The 21,862-nt window shown below is 38.3% G+C and overlaps 1 long non-coding RNA gene across 2 annotated transcripts in view; it reads left to right on the plus strand.

The window, feature by feature from the left end:
- The first annotated feature begins 3,256 nt into the window (after nucleotides 1-3,256).
- Nucleotides 3,257-21,862, plus strand: part of LOC112978797 (uncharacterized) — a 97,749-nt gene continuing 79,143 nt past the window's right edge. For both annotated transcript variants that reach the window (XR_010385544.1, XR_003258020.2), the window contains exon 1: nucleotides 3,257-3,348. This is a non-coding gene — a long non-coding RNA (uncharacterized LOC112978797). The remainder of the gene's footprint in view (nucleotides 3,349-21,862) is intronic.

Consider the following 21,862-nt stretch of genomic DNA (forward strand, 5'->3'; position numbering starts at 1 on the left):
TTGTGATAGATTCACAAATGATATGATTGTCATTATCTGAAAAGAATTGGTGTCTCTGACCTTGAAAGTAGTTTTAACTATTTTCAAGAATAATTTATCCTACAGACACACCTCTAAAGGTGGTATGGGAACTATTAGCAATGCTACGTATGCTTTTCTTTTAAGTCTGTCTTTCATAACTGGAGAGAAAGTGTGAAAGGTCTTAAAAAGCATGATTGTCTTCTAATTCTGATTTTGTTTTAGTTCAAAAGTGAGGTTTCTACAGTGTATCCTGCATTTCTTGTGCAGAATATAAAAAAGTGAAAAAAACATATCACACAATTTTAAACAATAAAAGGGGCATAGTTATGTGTGGGTTTGGTGATTTTTTTTGGCTATTGAGTAAAACTGGCTTTTCTGATTTAGTATTCCTAAAACTCCTACTAAAATATATTATAAAGTGTCACTGTGGTAAACATAATTAAGAAGCTTTGCTTTTGATCTCTTATTTTAGGACACATTTTTCCTTTATAGCCTTGGTTTCCACTTTGTAGTGATTTTTCTTGTGTTTCTGTGATAACTTGGCCAATTAGCTCTTCTTCTGTCTCTAATTATTCTGCAGGTTCAACCCCTCTACAAACCAATACTTTGTCTACAATCACCAGTGTTACAAGATATGGCATGCCATATATAAGCACTATTTTTTTCTTGTGCATCTATTCTACACTGTTCTCTGTTTCTGTAAGTTGTTATTAACTTCTAACATCTTTATTCCTCCTATTGATTTATTAGTTGATTGTAGTGTGTATGCTAACACATGAAGTGTGTTAGCACAAAATGGATAGGTGTATTGGAGATGGACAGCTAATGTTCATGTTAAAAGAACATATCCCTTGGAGATGGTCAGTATTCACATCGACATTTTTCTGCTTATTGGTTTTCTTCCCTCCATAAATGCTGAGTGTACCTCCAGTTTATTATAACTTCTTTTAAAGCATTTTTGCTGGATTACACATGTCAGCTGTCTAAGAACTGAGTACTGGTTTAATGCAGATAGTTTTTTCCTGAAGCCACTCTGGGAATTTAGCAAGGAGCCAATTTATATGTTGCTGTGGGAAAGCCTTATTTTTACTTAATGTATAATTTCTAAAACCATACAGCCAGTTAAATTCCTGTTGTTCCTTTCTGTGCCTTTCTGCAACTTGCTCATTAATACATCTCTGCTGGAGTCATTTTTGTAGACTTAAAAACCTCCAAATTCCTTTCAAGTAGTTTGTCCTTTTCTAACAAAGAAGGTCTGCAGTAAGGAATGTTCTCAAAATGTCCCTGTTCCTGGCTTCCAGCACCACCAGGAATTATTAGCCCTAGTTTGATGCTGAGCAGAACTTGCTTTTGAGGGGGCTTCTCTCAAGCTGTGGGGCTGATCATTGCGAGGAACGTTTGTATCACACGGGGAAGCGAGGGTCTGGCTTTTTCTAACGTTGATAGTATCTGTCTCTGGCCTTGGTTGTGTTGTACTGGACCTTTATGTTTCCTGTATGTCAAAAGAGCTGTACTATTTTAGCAGTTCTAATATGTCAGTATTTATTTGATTGCTTTCTAATTTGTAGATTTGAATTATTACTGAAAAAAACTTTGCATAGGTAGAAAGGATGAACTGTAGTACTATGGAAGTTTATTAACTAAACATTTCTAAAAAAAAGCCTAAGCAAGCAAAACATATGATCAGCTGTCAATTTGATACTCCTATTGACATTTGTGTGAGGGATCCACAGAATTATCGCTTTCCTTTACCATGCATAAATAATTTAGTAATCCCAAACTTTCCCCCACTGAAATCTTCATTTTACCCAGTCATTAAGTTAGACTTACTAGCTACATAATTTATTTACTTTTAGTCTATTAAAAAGAATGAGCCCAGTGCTGTAACGCAGCCAGAGGGCTAGGCAGTAGAAACAATATTAATATAAATGTTTTGCTATTGCAAATTGGCTACTTCAGATATATTGTACTTTGACACAGAAAATTTGTCTTGTTGAAGTGAAGAACACAGACTGGCAGGTCTGATCCTCATGCCACTAAATTCAACGGGAATTTTGCTATGGATTCCAGCAAGAGCAGAATCTGCCCTTACTCTCAAAATCATGATTATTCCCTGCAGCAGTGCTGTCACACATCTGTGAGTAATATTTAAAATTAAATAAACATTCTTTTGAACTATAAAATTTCAGCCGAATGTGGAAAGGGAAAAAGTATATGCTGGTATAGAGATGCGAGCTGTGGAAGTACACAGAAATTGGTTTAAAGAATGCAGTGTTCTGCTTTTGCTTCTTCACATTATATAGATAAACTTGAGTTCACCAGCAAATGCCCCTAGTGCTCCACCATGAGAGAAAAAAGCCCTTCCATGCCAACACATCTTCTCATTCAAACCACATGTGCAAATTTTGTTAGCCATTTTGTAAATGCTCTAATCGAAATATTTATGGTAAAGTGGCAAAGAAAGATGTATAGTATCTTTTTAATCTTTGGGCATAAGAAAGATTTTTTTTTCCTTTTCATGAAGATTTAAAACTTTCTAGCCAATACAAAATTGCATTTTTTTTTGAGCTTCAGGGAGGGCGGTATTGCCCGTCAGTCTGTGCTTCCAGGAGTTGGTCTTTTTTTGAGCCAGGAAACATTCCAAAATGAGACAGGAGATCTGGGAAACAATGCTGTCCTACAAAAAACCTTATTTTTCCTCTTCCTGCCCAGCAGTCTTGAGCATGATTTTCTGTTGTCTTTCATCAGCTGAGTAGAAAACTCCACAGCTGCCTTTTTGCTTCAGTTGTGAATTCCTAAGGCTTCCCTCTGTGAATTTCCCTAAAGAACTCTGTCCACACCTCCTCTTATAAATTATCAAGCTAAACTAATCCTATTTGGTTTGTACCCTGAGTGCCTTATATTTTTCTTCCACCTGCCTGGATTTCTGAGGTGTTTTTTGAAGCTGAACTGATATCGCTGAACGCTTTTGAAGTCTGTCCGCCCCACATCCCAGCCCCGCTCCCACCACCCAGGCCGCCGCCCTCGAAACCAAGCGCCCAAAGCGTCAACGCTGCGGTGGAAGAACGGCAAAAACCGCCCCGCCCGCCGAGGCCGAGCGGCCGCGGGGCGGGGAGGGGGGCGGGGCGGGGCGGGGCCAGCGCAGCCCGCCAACGGCGGCCCGCCGCGCGCAGCCCCCAACGGCAGCTCCCCAACGGCGGCCCGCCGCGCGCAGCCCCCAACGGCAGCAGCGGGGCAGGGTCGAGGCGACGATGTGGCGCCCAGCACAGGTGCAGAGGCAGCGCTGCCAGCAGCCTGGGTCCCCAGAGCAGCCGGGAAGGTGGCAAGGTAGGGCTCCTGGTTTGTGTGAGGTGATTAATTATCTATATATTTTTATATATATGTATGTATTTATTTAAGAAAAAGTGACTTGGAAAGCTAGGTTATGTCACTTTTTCTTTTCTTTTGTACTGAAGTATGAAGGAGAAAAAAAATCCCATCTAAATTCTCAATTGTTCGCTCCATCAGAGCTCACCTAGTAGAAACCTTTAGAGCAACAGATTTGACTTCGCCACCAAATGTCACAGCTCATTAAACTAAAGGAACAGTGACATCTCTTGCAGAAAATGTTATGACACGCATAAGGTAGCAACTTGATCCTTTTTGTGCATGTTTCAAGACCCTGGAAATGAAGGCTGGTGTTTTTCAGGAGCCCTCGGTGTTGGCTGAGCTCTGCTACTCCTGAGATTAGCAGGAGTTTTAACACTGGCTTCAGTAGGAGCAGAGGGAGGCCAGTGATGCTTTTTGTGGTGAAGGACTGTCAGCCATGATTTGTTTGTCACCTTATTTGTAAGGGAAGGAGGAAAAAGTATTAAAAATATTTTAAAAAAATTAAGAGCTATGGGTACTGCGTTTGTAGTATAGTAAGGCATTGACACAAGTAGTGGTGTCCTAGGTTGCACGTGCTGGAGTTACTTGACCTGCCTCTGAACCTGCTGGTGCTGCTCTGAGCATCGGAAGAGAGAAGATTAGGAGATGTGCTAGGATGGTGTGCCATCCAAGCAAAATGTGATTTCTTTTCCATACCAGAATTAATTCATTTAATTCAAAACCAGAGCCAAGGTGGGATCATTTTCCAATCATTTTCCAATGTCTACCTGTGTAGATGCCTGTCTAACTCTGTAAGGCAAGCGTATAGAAATGAAAAGCAACTTTTTAAGTGGAAAAAGGAACATGCTAGGTACGCGTTGCCAGTACTGTGCCTCTTTCATGTAGGTCTTCAGAAGAAAAAGATGGGCGCGCACACAGGTTTCTGAAGACAAATTGTGGGAAAGAGTATTTTGAAAGCCATGGGAGAAGTTCTCAGTGAACCAGTATCATGAAAAAGTAGCATTTTAATGGAATATTTGGTAAAACTATGTACTTTCTGGATAGTTTATCTGTTCCTTTCATGACCCAAAGAAAAAAAAATATTTTTTTTCCGCACTTGTTTGTGTCCCCTTGTCAGTAATATCTTTATTGACAATGATCTGTAGTCATTTGGAAGAGAATCCTGGGTTTGTTCAGTTTATAAAGCTCATAGGATGTGGATTTTCAATTGGTTTTTGTTTAGACTAAGTAGCGTAATTTCCTAGCCTTCGAAACAATGTCCTGATGCTTGCAGAGTGAAAGTGGTGAGCTGTTGATAGGCGTTGCTCCTTAACTGAGGTTTCTTGAGGTAGGGTTTTATTTTATATTTTTATGTATTGTTTTTAATCCCATTCTCCTTGGCTACAAAAGGGAAAGAAAGCAATTATGAACACTGCTCTTACTGTTAATATTTTGGCATGAAGCGTGTAAATGTTAGGATCACTTAGAAAATTGGGAGGGACAAGGTGGCAGAAAGGGCAACTGTAAAATAATAATGCTCTGCAGATGGCTGCTCTTTCTGTCTTGAATAATATTCTTCCCCCAATATTTGGATGTTGCAGCACCCCTGATTGATTCAGATATGAAATACTGAGAGAAGGATGGAAATGTTCCTTGGAGAGAACTAAACCTTTTGACACTAGCCGATATTACTAACAAGAGCTAACGCAATTAAACTGGTTGTGGGGTTACTCGCTTATCCAGGTAACCAGCAACTTGTGAACAGTCTGTGGGCTACTGCTGCGATGTAAAGCTTACCACAGAAAGTTATTCAGCATATTTAGTATTTGATCTTGATTTCATGTAAAATGGTCACCTATTTTTCCATGTTTGATGTGAACAAGAAATTATTATGGTAACAAAGCAGAGAGGAATACTGAGATGAGTTCAGATTTTGGTGGCACTATCACTTTAATTGAGATGGTACAAAACTCAGTGAAGTAAATTTTTTAGAAACAGAACTGGATTGAAAAAATTTTTATCTGAACTCCCTAACAATGTGTGGAAATGGCTAGAGAGTGCATGCTAATATTCAGATCTCAAACCATTCCTGTTCTTGAATGTTTCTATATATTTCTGTGTTAGCTTGCTTTAGGTTGCTCTCTACTGTTGATGGCAAGTCTCTTATGCTGTCCAGGGAAAATGCGGTTAGAGGCCTCTGTCCAGCTGGAACCTTTTTCTTTTTCTTTCTTTCTTTCTTTTTTTTTTTTTTTTGAAACACCATTTCATTAATGTTGTTGGTGTTAGTTGCATCTTTAAAACTGGACACCTGTTTAAGTATTGAGTGGATTCAGGGCCAAGATGGTTTGGAGAACCAGACGTTCTTGCTATAAGTGAATCCTTAACAAACTGACTTGTTTAAATAATGTTTAACATCTCTTTTCAAAAAGAGATGCATTTTTTTCATGTATTCTTACGGTATTATCAAGACCTGTATTATCCAGGCAAAGAAATCCACCTGTGGTGTCTGCTTTCCAGTGCTGTACCTGAGATTTCTGTCTGAAGCTTCAATCTAGAGTGGCTGCACATAGAAAGACTTAAAATTTGTTCAGAGAAGCAGTGGTCAGTATCTATTCAGTTGAAAATATCTGAAGGAAGAAAAAGAGATCATGAGTCTGACTTTATGAACTGTCTGAACAGTTATTCCCCTTCCCATTAAATCGAAGTTCATTGAAGCAACCAAAATTGCTCAGTAGCTAAAGGTCATTATTTAAATAATCTAATTTAATTTCTATATCTGTAATTATTTTGAAATTTATTAAAATAATGTGAAATTGGGAGAAATCTGGTTGATTTTTAGAAATGCAAGGCTGCATATATGCAAAGAGTGAAAGAAATAATCTTTCATGTTCTGTTGATGCTCAGAGATTTGTGCCTGTAAAAGATTGCAACCTATGTCAATGTCAACTGGATGCTTTTTCAGTGGTGTTGTAAAGTTTGTGTGTGAGGATATGTCACTGAATTACTGAAACGAAGTCTTTTTTTCTTTTATATGTTGTTTTTAATTTTACCTGGAAAATTAAGGCAGAAATGCTTCAGATAAAGTGCAGTATTTATTCTGTGAAACACTGATCTTTTTTTTTAATGTTTTTTTTTGATGATAACTGTTGTCTCTCTGGACATAATTGATCTTTGACAATCTGCAGAATCAGTTTTAAATGTGTTGCACACTTATTTATCAGAAGTTCAAAACACACCTTAGATTAACTGTCGACAAGTTATTAAGTGCAAAATTTTTTGTAATCATACTTTATGGTAAAAGTTGAGTAATGCTTACAGAGTACCAAGACAGTCTAAAATTTATTAGTTAAATTTTTGTCTATTACAATCCAAGTGCAGCTCTGAACATGAAAACATACTTGCTTACTATTACTACTATTACTGCAGTTATAGTTTTGTTAGGGTGGTCTAAATCAAGAGGGTTTTTTTCCTTTTTTTTTTTTTCCAAATTTTTTTTCAACTTTTAGCCAAAGCCTGTAGCTTATGTGAAAGCCAGTTGAACCAATCCGTCTTGAAAAATAATTGAGATGGCAGCAGAGGGAGTGGCATTTCTCTGGATCAGGCCCTGACGTCTTTATTCTTCCTTTCTGCTTCTTATTGATCAGTTCCCCCCACCCCCCCCCACCCCCCCGCCTGCTTCTTGGACGCTCTTTCTTTTTGCATGCTGTTTCATGTGCTCTTTGTGCTCTCTCTCAAAATGCTGTCTCCTGCTGCTGGATAATTTCTTAGAAACTGAGAACATCTGCATAACTTCTTCCCATTTCTTTCCAAAAAGATGTAATGTGAGCTTCAGTCAATAAATATTTACAGTCGTGGTGGAAAACCTAATTAATGTTTAATACTGAACTAGATGTGATATATGATAGTTTTCACTTTCATACCACATGTAGTCCTTGGAAACATAAAAGTGAGACAAATCCGATACTTTACTGTAATCTAAAGGTATGAATTTACAACAGCCTTCAAAGGAATGTTGAAACAAACTGCAGAAATGTATTATATTTTCTTGTCACTATTAAATATACACCCACCCACCCATCCACACACGCTATGTGTATATATTTTCTGAGATCTGTATTTTTCTTATAAAGTTGCAGCATCTGGATTTTCCGCTAGTCCTCATTTCTCTCTGTGCTGTGCTTCACCTTTTTCTGGAACTTGCAAATGCAGTGCTTGTATCTGGGACCAGGCCCCATGCCTTCACTTTTCCGTGTGAATCATTTTACAAAAGAACATTCCATATGATTTCAAGAATGCCAGGAGTGCATAGTGAAAGTTGTATGTAGCTTAATGCCTGATCTGTGCTCCAGTATTTCAATGTGTTGTCTGTTTTCATGAAATACTGGATAGATTTTGTTTTGTATAAATGTTGTACTCATGTTTTTTTATATCATGAATAAAATACCTGAATTCGGGTAAATTTTATTTAACGGTGACTAAAGGAGTAGAAGCTATTTTGCATTGAATACTATCCTAGTGGAAAACAGATAACATGAGGTAAAATTTTCTGTAATCCTTCCCCTTACCTGAAGGAAAGGGAGAGGCATGGGGATACATATGTCTCTCTGTGTGTGTGTATTTTATTTATATAAATATGATATATACCTATTATCTATATACACACATATATTCTTATATACACACACACATGTATGAGTAACTTTGTGAAAAGTTGCCCCTGCATAATGCAGAGATGGTGTCAAACCCCTCTTACAGAAAAAGCTTCATAGCTTCTCTAACATTTGTTATGTGAGTCTGTGCTTTAAAAACACCTGAAAATTAGAAATTATTTTGTAGCTAGTCACTCAAGAAAAGTGGTCCCTTATTGTCCTCACCCTGGTCCGCTGCCTTGACTCCTGTGGTGTGGGCAGCCATGCTCAGGGGGAGGCCGGAAAAAACACAGACAAAAGTATGATGTTATATTAGGTTTCCTCTTGATAGTATTTAATAGTTAGAAATGCAAGTGTAAAGCCTTCCTGTGTAAAGTGGGAGTGTTAGGGTAGAAACTTTTGTTTTGTAGTTTCTCTTTGTCATTTGCTACTGTTTCTAAATGCTTTATATCAGTGCAACTGCTCTGCTCTCTCTGAGTGGGGGTGATCGTTATGTGACTCGCAGTCATCCTCTTAACGGTTTATCGTGCAGGAGTCCAGCTTCGGGAGAGTGCGTACCCTGTCTGCCCAGTGCTTTTCTCCAGCAACTGTCTCAGTCAAAAATTAGTCAGCTGCTTTCATTAGAGGTTGGCTTAGGCATTAAAGAATAAAAAGATGACTATCCTTTCCAATATCTGATTAGTTGTGCTAATCAGCAGCCAAAGGAGAAAAGCAGCTTCTTTGTGAGAAGAGAATTGAAGGCCCCATCAGTTTCAAGGGCCCCGATAGCAAGTAATTGGAGCGGTGAACCTGACCATGCAGCCACAATTTGCGCTTATGATTTGAGATTTTTGGGGAGGGGAGGATTTTGCTGTTAAAAACAGCAAAAGTAGTTTCTGTGCTAGTTTAAGCTTTTTTTAAAAAAAATATTTGCACTGTGAAAAGCAGCCATGTCTGCCTTTTCCCCCTAACTGGGAAGTCTTCGGATGAAGAAAATACGTGAAAACTGGACTCTCAAGAGGAGATTGTTTAGGGACATATTTTTGTGTGCGTATGTGTGTTTGTGTCTTATAAGAAAAGAAAGTCCTAAACTGGGACTACTTCCTTTTGTGATAACCAAGACACACATGAATACTGAAGGTTACTGCACTTACAAACTGAAATGCTAGGAGGGTTGCTGTGGCCTAGGAGACGGCAGCAGACCCAGCTGGGAGAACAGAAGGGTTGAGGTAATGTGGCTGGGCAGCTATGCAAAAAAAGTAACCTTGTCTTGGCTCCCTGCAGCCAGTCATCTTTGCAGGACCTGGAGATACATTGTGAAGTTGGGGTTTTTGCTCTTGGTGGACGATTTGGGTTGCTCAAATCAATGCGTTGTATTCATTCTCTTCCACGTGAAAACAAAATAAAATCCATTTTTTGGATGTTGAAGTCTGCTTAACACTGGCTTTGAGTTGGGAAGTGCTACCCCTTAAATTACACTCTCTGGTGTAATTTACACACTAGGAAACTTTCACTTTCCTGTGGTGGTAGCTTTACCCACTGTTACTTACATAATTTAATAAGGACCCCCAAAAAGCTGACTCTAATCATTGTTGCTGCCAGTCAGTGTTTGGCAGAAAGCCTGCATTTATAACACTGGGTGTTTGTGATGTTCAAATGAATATCTAATCCCTTTTCATTCATTTCATTAGTGTTTAAATACTTGTCCTTTACAACCTGCTGTGTCAGTAACATTCAACAGCTAATTACAGGGCATGTTTAAAAGTATTTCTTTTAAATGGCTTTGTGAACCATTGATTTCAATATATGAACATAATATGCTTTATCACTGTGTCATTCCATGTAGACTGACATCTTATTTAGCTTTTTGGGGGGTTGAAGCTGGAATACTGAGGAAAGGTTTTCATTATGCTGCCTACAGAGATGGCAAGGTGTTTTTTATGAGTTGATAAGGTGTATGAATAGTGTGGTTTTTTTTTTCCCCTCTAGTGTGCATAATTTGTATATGTTAATATTGAATTTCTTTTGTCATCCTTTTAGCCATTCACCCAACTTGTGTGAGGCTGTTTCTGAAGTTCCTCATGGCATCTTCTGACAAATCTAAATTGCTTTCTGTTACCTGCGGTTTCACAGAAATCTCACGTCTCTCTGTTTCCAGATCACTGAAAGCATAGGATCTCATAAGAGCCCCTAGGGTAATGCACTGTTAACCTTTAACAATTTTAAAAATTGACATTTGAATCCTCCTCTTTTGCTACCTGTCTCCTAAGAAGTCCATGATAGCAAAATATTATGTCTTTCAGTCAGGGCTTTTGCGTAGCCTCTTGTGCAGGGCTTGGACCAAAGGTCTTTCTAAAATCTGAATAATCTATTGACCTGTCTGTCTTTGTTCCTTGTGCTAAAATCTTTTAATAGTTGCAAAAGATCTGTGGGAAAGTTTGAGAGAGCTTTCTTTCTAAGTTCGTACCAGTAGCTGTGATGTGGATATGAGTCTATAATATGACACCTCCATGGGCTTTGTGTTACTGCTGATAACCCATCTGAAAGACCCTTCACTCTCATTTCTGATGGGTTCAGAAAAGTACTATTTACGTGACTTCCATCCAAACACATGGTAACTTAGAGTCTAAGGGTGAACTCCCAGTTTCTCTTGCATCAACTTGCTGACAGCATCGAACTGCTGGGGAAGCCAGCTGTTCTGCCATACTGCTAGGGAGATTATATTGGTCAACTGTCAAATCTAACTAAAAAAGAAGAGAGAGGTGCCTAAGTTAAGGATTTTTTTTTTCTTTAAGTTGTAGCAGAAGAATCGTCATGAACTCCTTTAGGCTTTAACAATAAATGAAAGTGGAACCTTACAGTAATACATTTAAATAGTCAAAGCGTGTGTGCAGAGAAAACAATTCAGTTGATGATGTGGTATGAATTGCAGATGAATGGTAGAAAAACACTGTTCAGTGGATAAATAAAGTCATTCAGCCTTGAATGAGAAAGATACCTATGATAAAAGCAAGGGAGAGAAGAGGTCTTAAGATGAGTTTGAAAATATAATGATAATGACAGATTGTTATTTTACGAGGCAGGAGTGATTCTTGTCACAAAAGGTCAGGAGTTATATGCAAGCAGAAGACAAAGAATGTAGCTGAGAGCCAGTAGAAGGTAATTGAAAACTGGATCCTGAATTGAGAAATGGAAGTCTGCCCTAAGGTATGTAGAAATGTGCTGCCATGCATTCAGGAATAAGGCAGCCATTTTCCAGGGAGTTGAATTTTGGGAAACTGAAAGATTTTGTAATTGAAAAAAGGTAAAAATGCATTTTTCAGCCAAGGATGCAGTTGGGTAATTGTGTTCATATACAATGAAGTGAAGGAGGTAGTAAGCAGGGTTACCATATTCTTTTTTCCGTGTGTCTGGAAATGCAATAAAAGTTCAGGGTCGAAGCTAATGTGAAGGCTATGGGTAGCTCAAGATGCTGGGAATTTGGAGAGGGATTGCTAGACATTGTGCCTGAGGCAAGCGTGCTTTAGGAGATTCATCTGTAAGATAGAAACAGACTACAAACTTCTTTCTCAGCATTATTTTCTTTTTAAACCAGCTCCAATTTGCACACAATGATCCTTTCTATACTCTAGTAGATATCAATGCAAAGTAGAATTTTATTGGTTTGGTGCTAAGTGGGAGTTGATGTGGTATTATTATGTACTTCTTTTGAGGTGAGTGTGAGACACCGTTTGTCTCTCTTTTACAGACTTAATGAATGATCCTCTATTCAGTTTGCAATGGTCCAGCTACCCTTACTGCTCTGGCCTCTTCTAATGGTGAGCTTCATGTATAGCCTTTCCCAGTTTGGCTTGATTGATTAATCAAGTCAAAAACTTCTAGTGTAAATGGTGGTGAATGGGCTGCTGATCAATTGTGCAGAAATTGCAAAGTATTAGGAAGATTTCAGTAGTTTTTTGTACAAAACTTTCTACAAAATGTACTCGTGAAGGTGCTAAGTAGGGTTAATGTAAGGTAAATCTAATAATGATTGAGGAGACAGAGTATTTTATCTTCATTGCCTTCTAGGAGGATGGCTTTAATAAGCAAAGCTGTCTAAATGCCAAATATAAACCTGGTTTTAATTTACCTTAGGTAAAAAGAAGGGTTTTTGTCTTAACATGTTTCAGTGAGGTTAAAAAAAGAATTAAATATCAAAAGCAATGGTTGCTGAGTTTTTTTTGGTATCTGATATTTTGACATTCACCTGCACAATTTCTATGCAGCTGAATCACATTAATCCATCAGTTTCTCTTACTTGGGTTATTTGCAGTTCACAAATACATCTTCTTTGTTTAAAAACAGAGGTGGGCAGAAAGTTAGCCAAATGTGTGCTTATTTCAGCAATTAAATCCTTTTCCCAGAGGTAGAGGTCACTTGCAGCCCCCAAAGAGTTCTTTGAATAGCATGTTACTGAGAAATTAAAAATAGATACTTTAAGTGACTTTCAAACCAATAGATTTGCTTAGATTTAGGCATCAAAGCTTTAAAAATGTAGTTCTAAAAACCTGTATTGCTTGTTTGTCAAAGATGTGTCTTTCAGTCAGTATGCAGATACTTTGAATTGAAGAAAAAGTTGTTTTGAGATGATAAAATCCCACAAGTTCCATGCAAGTATTCTGTAGATAGTTGGGGGCTACAGTTGAAAAAGGAGATGTGGGCAATTCATAAATTAGAGGAGGATACTGTCCCTCTCTTTCTCTTATAGCTATCTATAGATTTCCTAATTAGAACAAAGATGGGGATGCAGGATCCTGCTTCTTAGTAGGCTCTCCTAAATACTAGTTCATGCAGTGTTTTTTTGGGGGGGTCTCTTGCTCTCCTCAGTAGTTTCATTTTATGTAAAATTTTCATTGCAACAGAGGAAAATGTGTGTGTCTGTTTGTATCCGTTCTCTATGGCACTGAGAGTTAAGGAGGATGCTTAGATTCCAGTCTTTCTGCTAATAAATAGTTATTTGTGGAAAGTGGAATGTCTCCAGCAGAGATCCCATTTGTTGTAACCCTGTATTTGGGACACTATCGCATCTTACAGCCACTTAAAAGTGAATCTAGTGATAATCAGGTGGAGGAGGGATTTAAATTCACAGCTCATATATTGGTTCTGAGGGAAGTTACTGCTACCATTTTGTTACTGGAACATCAATCTCTTCATGTTTAGCTTTTCCAGTGTAGATTTTTTTCAAAATACTGCCCTTTTCAGGTCAAAACTTCTCTTCCAACATCAGCAAAGAGCAAGAAGAAATTGTGTTAAGCCCCAAACATTTAGCTGCAAACCTGAAAAATAATTCTGGGTTCAAACTTCTGACTCTTTTCTCTCTTTTTGTATCACTGTGTTTCTTGGTTATTCAGTTACCTAGTAAAAAAGGTGTGAGGCTTTGAAAACAAGCTTGTAATGGTTACAGACAGTAAATCCAGGATTGTCCTTGGTTCTTGTAGTGGTTGCAGTACTCTGGAATTTCTAGTGAACCTGTGAATGTACTATGAATTTGACATACCCAAAGCAGCAAAGCATAAAAATTTTGGCTCAGTGAGCTTTCAGTATCTGAATCTGGGTTAAAAAGGTAGTTATACTTTTAAATCACTTACTTTAACAAGTGTCATGGTACTCAGTGGGGCAGGATATTATACCATGAGTTGTTAGAATTGGCATCTTGGCAAACTGCTTTTAAGGATTTATTTTCTAATTGGATTTTCAGAGAAATGACACTCGCTTGAACTGAGTTGGCCGGTCAGGCGTTCACTGAAGTGTACCTTTGCAGTTTTGTCTCTCCTAAACTCAGTGAGCGTGGCAGAGTGTGCAGATAGGAAAAACACCTTTTACTTTTGCATGCAGTGGTCAGGGTGGGACCTGAACACGTCTGTAAAGTGGTTTATTGTTTGATATACTATGGTCACCTTAATAATATGTCTATTCAACTGAGTAGTCCTTTTGGCTTAACTTGTTCTATGAGCAAGTAAAATTTAAATGGTGTTATTTGAAATCAAATTGAAATTTCCTATTTTTATGGGGGGAATAGTTTGCTTTTCTCAGCCTTTTTAAAGCTTTGGGTTAGGTAAACTTGCAGCCTGGCTTACAATAGGAAAACTGGTATCCTTTTAAATGTAGTGTTCTTCCTATGTCATCTTCAATAGCTCTTTAAACAATTTTTACAATGACTAGTGTGTACTAGAGATTGGGAAGCAGATATGGGGAAATTAAGTGACTTGTCCCAATTGCCAAAATAGAAAACAGAATGCCTGATTTCAGGTTCTGAATTGTAGATTATACTTCTCCAGGCTTTCAAATAAGGAAGATGAAAGTGAATCAATGGACTGAGAGGAGTACAGATATGGTAATGTGAATTCTGTGCTTTGGTAGACTGCATTGTCACAGAAAACATTCAAAAAAGATTGACTGTTTGCAATATCCTATGATTTTATTAGTATGAATGGCTACTACTTATCTGATTGGAAAAAAAGTACATTTCCTAACTAATGTGAAAGTTGTTTTTAACAACAACAACAGCATCAACAACAGAAATATTGCTGAAACACTAATCTCTGTCCATTAACACTTTGGTTATTGCCATCAAAAAATAATTTACAGCTCTTCTGGCAGCTGCTGACCAAGAGACTGCCATGAGACAAAGCTGGGCCAGGAGAGGTTTTGCTCATCATGCAGTCTGTGTAATTAGTTTAAGAATAACCTCTCCCTTGTGTACCCCAGAGCAGTGCTATCAGGTAATAGGTCCAGCTAAATAGACATCACCCGCCAATTAGAGTTGGATGGGTCAGCAAGGTAAGGCATTTTGTTGATGAAGTAGGTTATTTTAAGAAGCTAATCTGCATGTTAAATCCAGGTACAATAAATCTTTGTAGAGTTAAAAAGTGAAGTGTTAGTTTTCATGTATTTGCCAGCGAAGCTATTTGAAAACCAGTAATGCATTTTTGTCCTATATTGTTTTATCTCTTTATTTTGGGGTAAGGATGAAAAGTTATCCTATGTTTTATCTCTGTTTTTTGGTAGGTTTAATGGAAAAGACTATGAAATAGGTCAGATTATCTGAATGGAAGCACTTCTGATTTTGATATGATGGGAAATTTCTGTTCCTACACTGTATCTTATGCTTATTGCCACTGTGTGGGTTTTTTCTTCCTCGAAAGTCTACCACTAGATGGAGCAAGTGTTGTTTAATAATGAGGGCGGGGGGGGAAATCAAGAATGCCGAAGTCCTCTGCTGAAGTCGGAGAAGGCTAAATACACAAATCATTTAGAGGGGCAGCATTTTTGTTATTAAAAGTTATGTGCTAAATTATGGAAGCTTAATGTAGTTAAAAGCTGTCTAGTCAAGAAAACTTCTTACTTTCTGGCAAATATCTTAATAAAAATTAGGCTTAAAGCAACTCTAATATAAGGGGCTGGTGGAGAGGAAGGACAACTGAAAAAGTAATTACTTAAATTCCTTGTAGACACCATTGCATATCTAAGATAATTGGGATGCCATCATTAAATATTTTTAGATAATGAGAAGCAGGATAGACTTATTAGGACACTTCTCACTGTATTGAGTAAATGTTTTATCGGTTGTATTGGGCACAGAAATTAATGTTGGCCTTGGAACGTGAGACTTTCCTGCAATTTGGGGTTTTGTACTGTCTTGCTGAGCTGCTCAAAAGTAACATCCCCTCCACAGAGACGTTAATCTCAACAGATGCTCAAGAGGGGAATGTTATAGCTGTTGTGAATCAGAGGTGAGGTTAATTTAGTAGAGTCTGTTGTTATATCAGCCTTGAATAGCATCTGCTCTTACTATGCCTTACTAAGGCCCAGACTATTTTTTTCCAAGTGCTCTTAAGCTGATTAATTTTAGTCAGCTGTATTTAATGTGGAATGAAGGATTACAGTGTTTCCTGACATGGCTACCTCTACCTGGAAATAGAAGAATCTGTGGGGAAAAAAGTTCACAAAGGTGAATTACAATTAGATTATAAAGCAGCTTCTTGGTGGAGTTGTGAAATTTCTTGGGCTGACATCTCAGTGTATGAAAGACTAATGAAATATACAGTGTAATCTGTATCATTGTGACTGAGCTGATTCTATTTAAATCACAGTTTCAAGGACCGATAGGATATCAGACTTTTTCAGATCTTTTGAATTAAACTTCAGCAACTTGACTGGTACCTACTAATCAGCCAGTGGGCAGACTTCTTCCTATGGCCCTCTCATGTTTGACTCATTCCAAAGTGTTAATGTAGTCTGTGACTTTTCCTGATTTGCAGCAAAGTATTTTGGTTATTTTTGGTGTATGCAGAGTATTTAATATTTCTAAATGTTCTCCCCTTGACACTTCCTTTTCTCCTCTTCAGTACAACTTATTTAACTAGGGCATGATTTCATTTTCAGTGGGGTACAAAGATGCTCATTAATAAGTGAAAGAGAGCAGCATACTGGAAGTACAGTTGTAATGCAGGCAGTGGCAGTGCAAGTCTGCCCATGCAGTTCAATTAATATATATCAATCTTGACCCGAAGAGACTTTCCACAGGGACAAGGATTAGTGCCTGTACTTGTCTAAACCACAGTCTCTTTGCTCAGGCTGCCAGTAAGGGCACCAATTAGTGTCAGTTGTGATGGTAATTTTCTTGTGATCTGGACCATTAGGAAAATTCTGTAGTGTCTATAGCTAGGCACATTGGGTACACTTTGTAGCATAAAAATAATTGTGTTGTCTCTTTTGGTGTGTTGGGTTTATTTAAAGAGAGTACTAGAGAGTTGGGGGTTTGGGGAGTGTTGTAAAAGGATAATAAAGATTTTTGGTATATCCACTCTTCATTGTATTAGAATAAGTCACTTATGGTCTGTCACCTCAAACTTTCACTGTTCTTTCCCTACACACCCCTACTTTCTGCTTAGGATATGTTTTCTGTGATGAACTTCAGCTTTTTTCAGATCCTCTGTAAATAATAGAAGGAAAAATTAAAATGTTGAGTTACCTGCCTCTGTTTCTAAACCATCATGAATAATAATAATAAGGTTAAGATATTCAAGGGACCAATTTTAGAATGAGATTATTTGTTCTCAGGACTGATAAATAAATGATAAACTTGGAGCCAGAAGTTAAATGTAGGTTAATGTAAGAATGAGCGGGCAGATAAAGGAACAGACTGAAGATTGCATTTGTTAGGCTGACATTGGTCCAGGTATTACTTTTCCTAAAGCTTTTAGAAAAGGAAATTCTTGCACTGGGTACATACAACTTCAATATTACAGGCTGCAATGTTTGCTGGATGGTTTTTCATTTTAGATTGGAAGAAGTTGTTTCCTACAGTCTGCATTACTGTGCCAGAGCCCTGATGAGATGCAGGGTGTTGCGCTCGTGGGACGTTTTTGAACTTCCAGAGGAGGGGATAACCCACTTCAGGATCATAATCAGTACTATAATGGTGAAGGGGGGGAGACTTTTTAAAGTAACCTTATCACACAGGTATAACATTTAGGAATTGTATTAGAACAGATTGCATCACATTGATTTACATAATCTAAAAAGCCTTAAATCTGTCTTCCTTTTGCATCCATGCATTTTATATAAAATGCTTCAAAGACTGACAGTGGAAACTCTTGCCATATTATTTGTGATGTAAACCTATGCTTAGCAATGACTTCGTCAGTTATGTACTGTCTAAACTCTTCTGCTAGAGCAACTTCTCCTCTTAGTAGCTTGGTTTTATTGAGGGGATCTTGAAGACTTGTACTACAAAATCTTGCAAGAATGCAAGGAAGTGTTGTTGCCTCCTCCTTGAAATATGTGCATACTGCTTTTTGTTTTCCTTTGTCCGTGAGAGATGATTAGATACTTTATACTACTTCAAATTTTCCATTAGAATAGCTGATAATTAATATAAGGAGGACTATGGCTGAGAGAGAGGTTTCTGGACACAGTAGCACTTCATTAGAGATGGAAAAGGACAGGGTGCTGTAAACATGTAAACGAATCTTTTTTTCATTTATTCCGTGGATATAGAGGTAGCCAGAATACCAGCTTCCATCCTTTAGCTACTCTTATCGCTTGGATACAGGCCTGGCAATGGTGATTCACCTATTTGTCACCTTCAGATTGGACAATTGCAATGCATTCCACTTGCAGTTCACCTGGACGGCCAGTCCAAAATAAATGGCTTAATATGCGGTGGCCTTCCTCTGTAGAAGGCTAGAGTGATAAGAGCACATCTGTGGTGTTCTAGTTGTATATTGGCTGTCAGTTCAATTCTGGATCCATTAGGCATTCTTGGAATCACAGTCACCATTGGAGTCTTCATGAGAAAGTGACTTTTTCTTGAGTGGGAGGTAGTGTAGTTGTGTTTTATTCTTGTGTGAAGGGGTGTATATACAAACATGATGATGTAGAGTAGCTAAAGTGCACTTGCAGTGTGTGTGGTAACTGCTTATGTCCACTCTGATGCCTTGGTAACTGTTAGATAGTTCATCCTCAGGAAAAGTGTGGCTAGACTAGTTAACATCTCCTGTGAAATCAGAACACATATATAAGCAGCTACCAATGAAAAGCGATGCTGTGTAATGCCGTACTTCTCATGAGATAGCTCATTTGTGTTTGGGCATACTCATATCAGTCTGAGCAAAGGGGATACAGCTATGGTTATTACTTGGAATAGAAAAGCAGTTCTGCTGTGTTACTGTTTGAGTGTATGTGATTAGTAATAAGAAGGGTCATACAGAAAGTTCATGGAGTCCATGTGTCTGATTCTGTGTATGTTGCGCCTTTGTGTAGGCGTTTATCTTAATGCTGATGCCATATATTGATCGTACACTTGTGAACAGTTGTCATCTGAAAGGTAAAGCTAAAGCAAAATGGAGACAGTTTTATCAAATCTATTAGAAACATTATTACAGTGCGTTTTCAAGAGAAGGGCAACTTCTTAAATGTTTCTGACTCCTCAAATTCTAAGTGTCAAGCTGTTACTGGCTCTTTTTTCAATGTGAGGAGTGAGCAGTTTGAGCTTTTGAATGGTGCTTGTTAGATAATGCACAGAAACAATACAGTAGCTAGACCAGTCAGGCATTAGTAAATCAGAATATGGAGGTGGATTGATTCTCAATTTTGCTTTCATCGACTATGGTGCTCTTTTTATGCCATCCAGGAGTGTGTCCTTGAAAATGGTAAGCAGATGAGGTTTAGTGGAAAGAAGTAACTTGGCATGAGCTAAGGGACTGTCTGTATGCTGAGTTTTAGGAATAGAATTATGGTCATTGGTCAAACACAAGGAGTGACTATGAACCTGTGAGTTTCAGGGAGACCATGAGAGGGAAACAAAGGTTATGTTCTCAACAGAATGTAACAGTACCCTGTACCTTGTGGTAGTCAGTTCCATTTGGGCATCTATCCTGACTTGAATAGCTTTTTATACCAAATTTTCATTTGATTTGTGATGACACAGGTTAGTCATGTGTTTGCTCCTTGTTATATGAATGGATTCACAGCCTGCAGAAATGCAGAATAATCTTGAAGACAAAATACGAAATATAATCCTTCTCCATCTTTTCCAGTTCAGAAATCCACTCAATTTGTGAAAACACTGTAGTGCTTGACAGGTCTGCTGCAATGGCCCAGTAACTGGGATCTTTTGACAACTTCCCTTCTCAGCCTTGGGTGGGGAAATGGGGGTTTGAAGGCTATGTAGTGCATGTCCTATATCTTAAAACATTTGGCCAGAATAGACCCAAGAATGGTCTTCTATTTTGAAAGACACATCATCATGTTTGACTCAAGGTTAGGACTCAATCTTGTATGCCTTCCTTCTGAGGAGGAAGCAGCGTGATGTAAGGGAATTGACCTCTGTGATAAAGCAATGCACAACTTAAGTGCACGGTAAAGCTTCCAGGTAGTTTTACAACCAAACCTTTGAGTGTAACTTGTGGCACAGTAATCTCCCTTTATTGGAGAGACTCTAAAAGCAGTTCTGAGTATAATGACTCATCTCGTCATCTTGTTTATCATGAAAGATCTTGCTTTGCTATTGTAAAGCTTTCTTCTGTTATAGCCACAGCACCTCATCTGGAGATATTTTCCCTGTTAAGTGTGTTCCCAACTTCTCTAACCTCCTCATTCATCTGCTGATAGTGTTGATCAGCTTCTGCTTCTTTCCTCTCGTTTTTCCTCTCTTACATGGTCTAAGCATGTGGGAACATTTCGTTTCCACCTAACCTTTGCTGCCTTTTCATCTCAGCATATCAAATGAATTTTTGCTTCAGTAGAATTTTCCATCCTGTGGTTGTGTGTGTGTGTGTTTTTTTTTTGTTTGTTTGTTTGTTTTCAGATAATAAAATTACTCTCATCTTGCTGTCTACTTACTGACTTCTTACACAGCTTGTAAGTGAGTGTATATCAACAGTCCTTTTCCTGCTTCCCCCAGCCCCCTTTCCCCCATGGCACCCTCTCTGCTTCCTTTGCCAAATGCTCTGTGTTTTTAAGTCACTTGACTGCTCTCCTATCTAAAGAGATCATTGTTAGAAGATTCATGAATTTTCTCTGCTAGTTTGTTATCTGGATAAGCATAAATACTAGAAAACCAAGTTTCTCATAGTGCCATTGTCTCTGGACTAGCAAGGTAACCTGTACACTACATCATCTCTGCATAGTTCCTTCTCCTACCTTTTGTTGTTGCAAATGGAAAATCCTGCAGGGAAAAAATTAAAAAATATCTTGTTTAAATGCATTGCGGCTTGACCAAAATCTCATTGGAGTCAGTGGGATTCTTTCCATTAACTTCAGCGTGCTTTGGATCAGATCCCAGCTGAACTTTTTTTGCCTTTAATACCGTGAGTACTCAATTATGCTTCTCCTAATGCTGCGCCATGCTGGGAAGGGGAAGGATTTGCACTGCTGGAGCCCTGGTTCCTGGCAACAATGTCTTTCAAAGGCAAAGCTCCTCCATGGGGAATGAAGGAAAGATTCCCTCTGCTACACCTCTTTAATTACAAGAGTAAGCATCCTCCCACTGCAGTCCTTCTAACATCTAGGAGCAGTGCTCTAGCCAGAAATACCTACTATGATGCAGTTAACATTGCCAGAAATGATGAAAACCTTCCTGTCTGCATTCCTGAGCCAATCCTCCCATCTCCTATGCAGCTGTTGCTTATAACTGCAGTGCACTCCTTAACTGTCTTGAGGGTGCTTAGGGCTGTAAGGATTCCCATATGCCCCTTGCAGCAGCTCCAAAACTGGGCAGAGCCCTCTTTTGTATTTCTCTTTAGTGAAAATATCTTTGGTTAAGAAGTGTTGGGTGTTGCTTACTTACTAGTTCTTTTTGAGAAGGTGCACAGGCTGACTTAAGCTATTGAGATATATATATAAAATATATATGTGTATTTAATTACAAGTCCTTGTCACTGTCTTTTCAAGTTAATAGCAATAAAGGCAGAATTTCAAAAAGAGCAATTTGCTTTTGTACCTGACAAAGTTGCTCTACATTTCATGTGTTCTAGTCATCCTGAAGCACTGATACCTCCAATCCTGTTTTGACAACTGGCAAAACCGTTTAATAAAAGCAGGCTATTGCCTATAGCAAGGCTGTCAAAATGCAAGTTTTAGATGAAAGTCTAAAGCAGGAGCTAAGCATGGTAAATATGAATGGAGTCATTTCACAACTCTATCCTTTTCTTGCTCACCTGAGCAGGCAGTTTGTCTTTGTAGTTTTACAGTGGTGTAATGGAATTATGATTTTTTTTTTTTTTAAAGTATTCTGATCTCTAGGGGAAAATCACCCCCTTCTCCCCTTCTTGTCCTAATAGGGAATTCTTAGTTTCATCAGGAAAGCCTTAATTTAATGT

Source organism: Dromaius novaehollandiae, chromosome W (genome assembly GCF_036370855.1).
Source record: "Dromaius novaehollandiae isolate bDroNov1 chromosome W, bDroNov1.hap1, whole genome shotgun sequence".
NCBI classification, from domain to species: Eukaryota; Metazoa; Chordata; class Aves; order Casuariiformes; family Dromaiidae; genus Dromaius; species Dromaius novaehollandiae.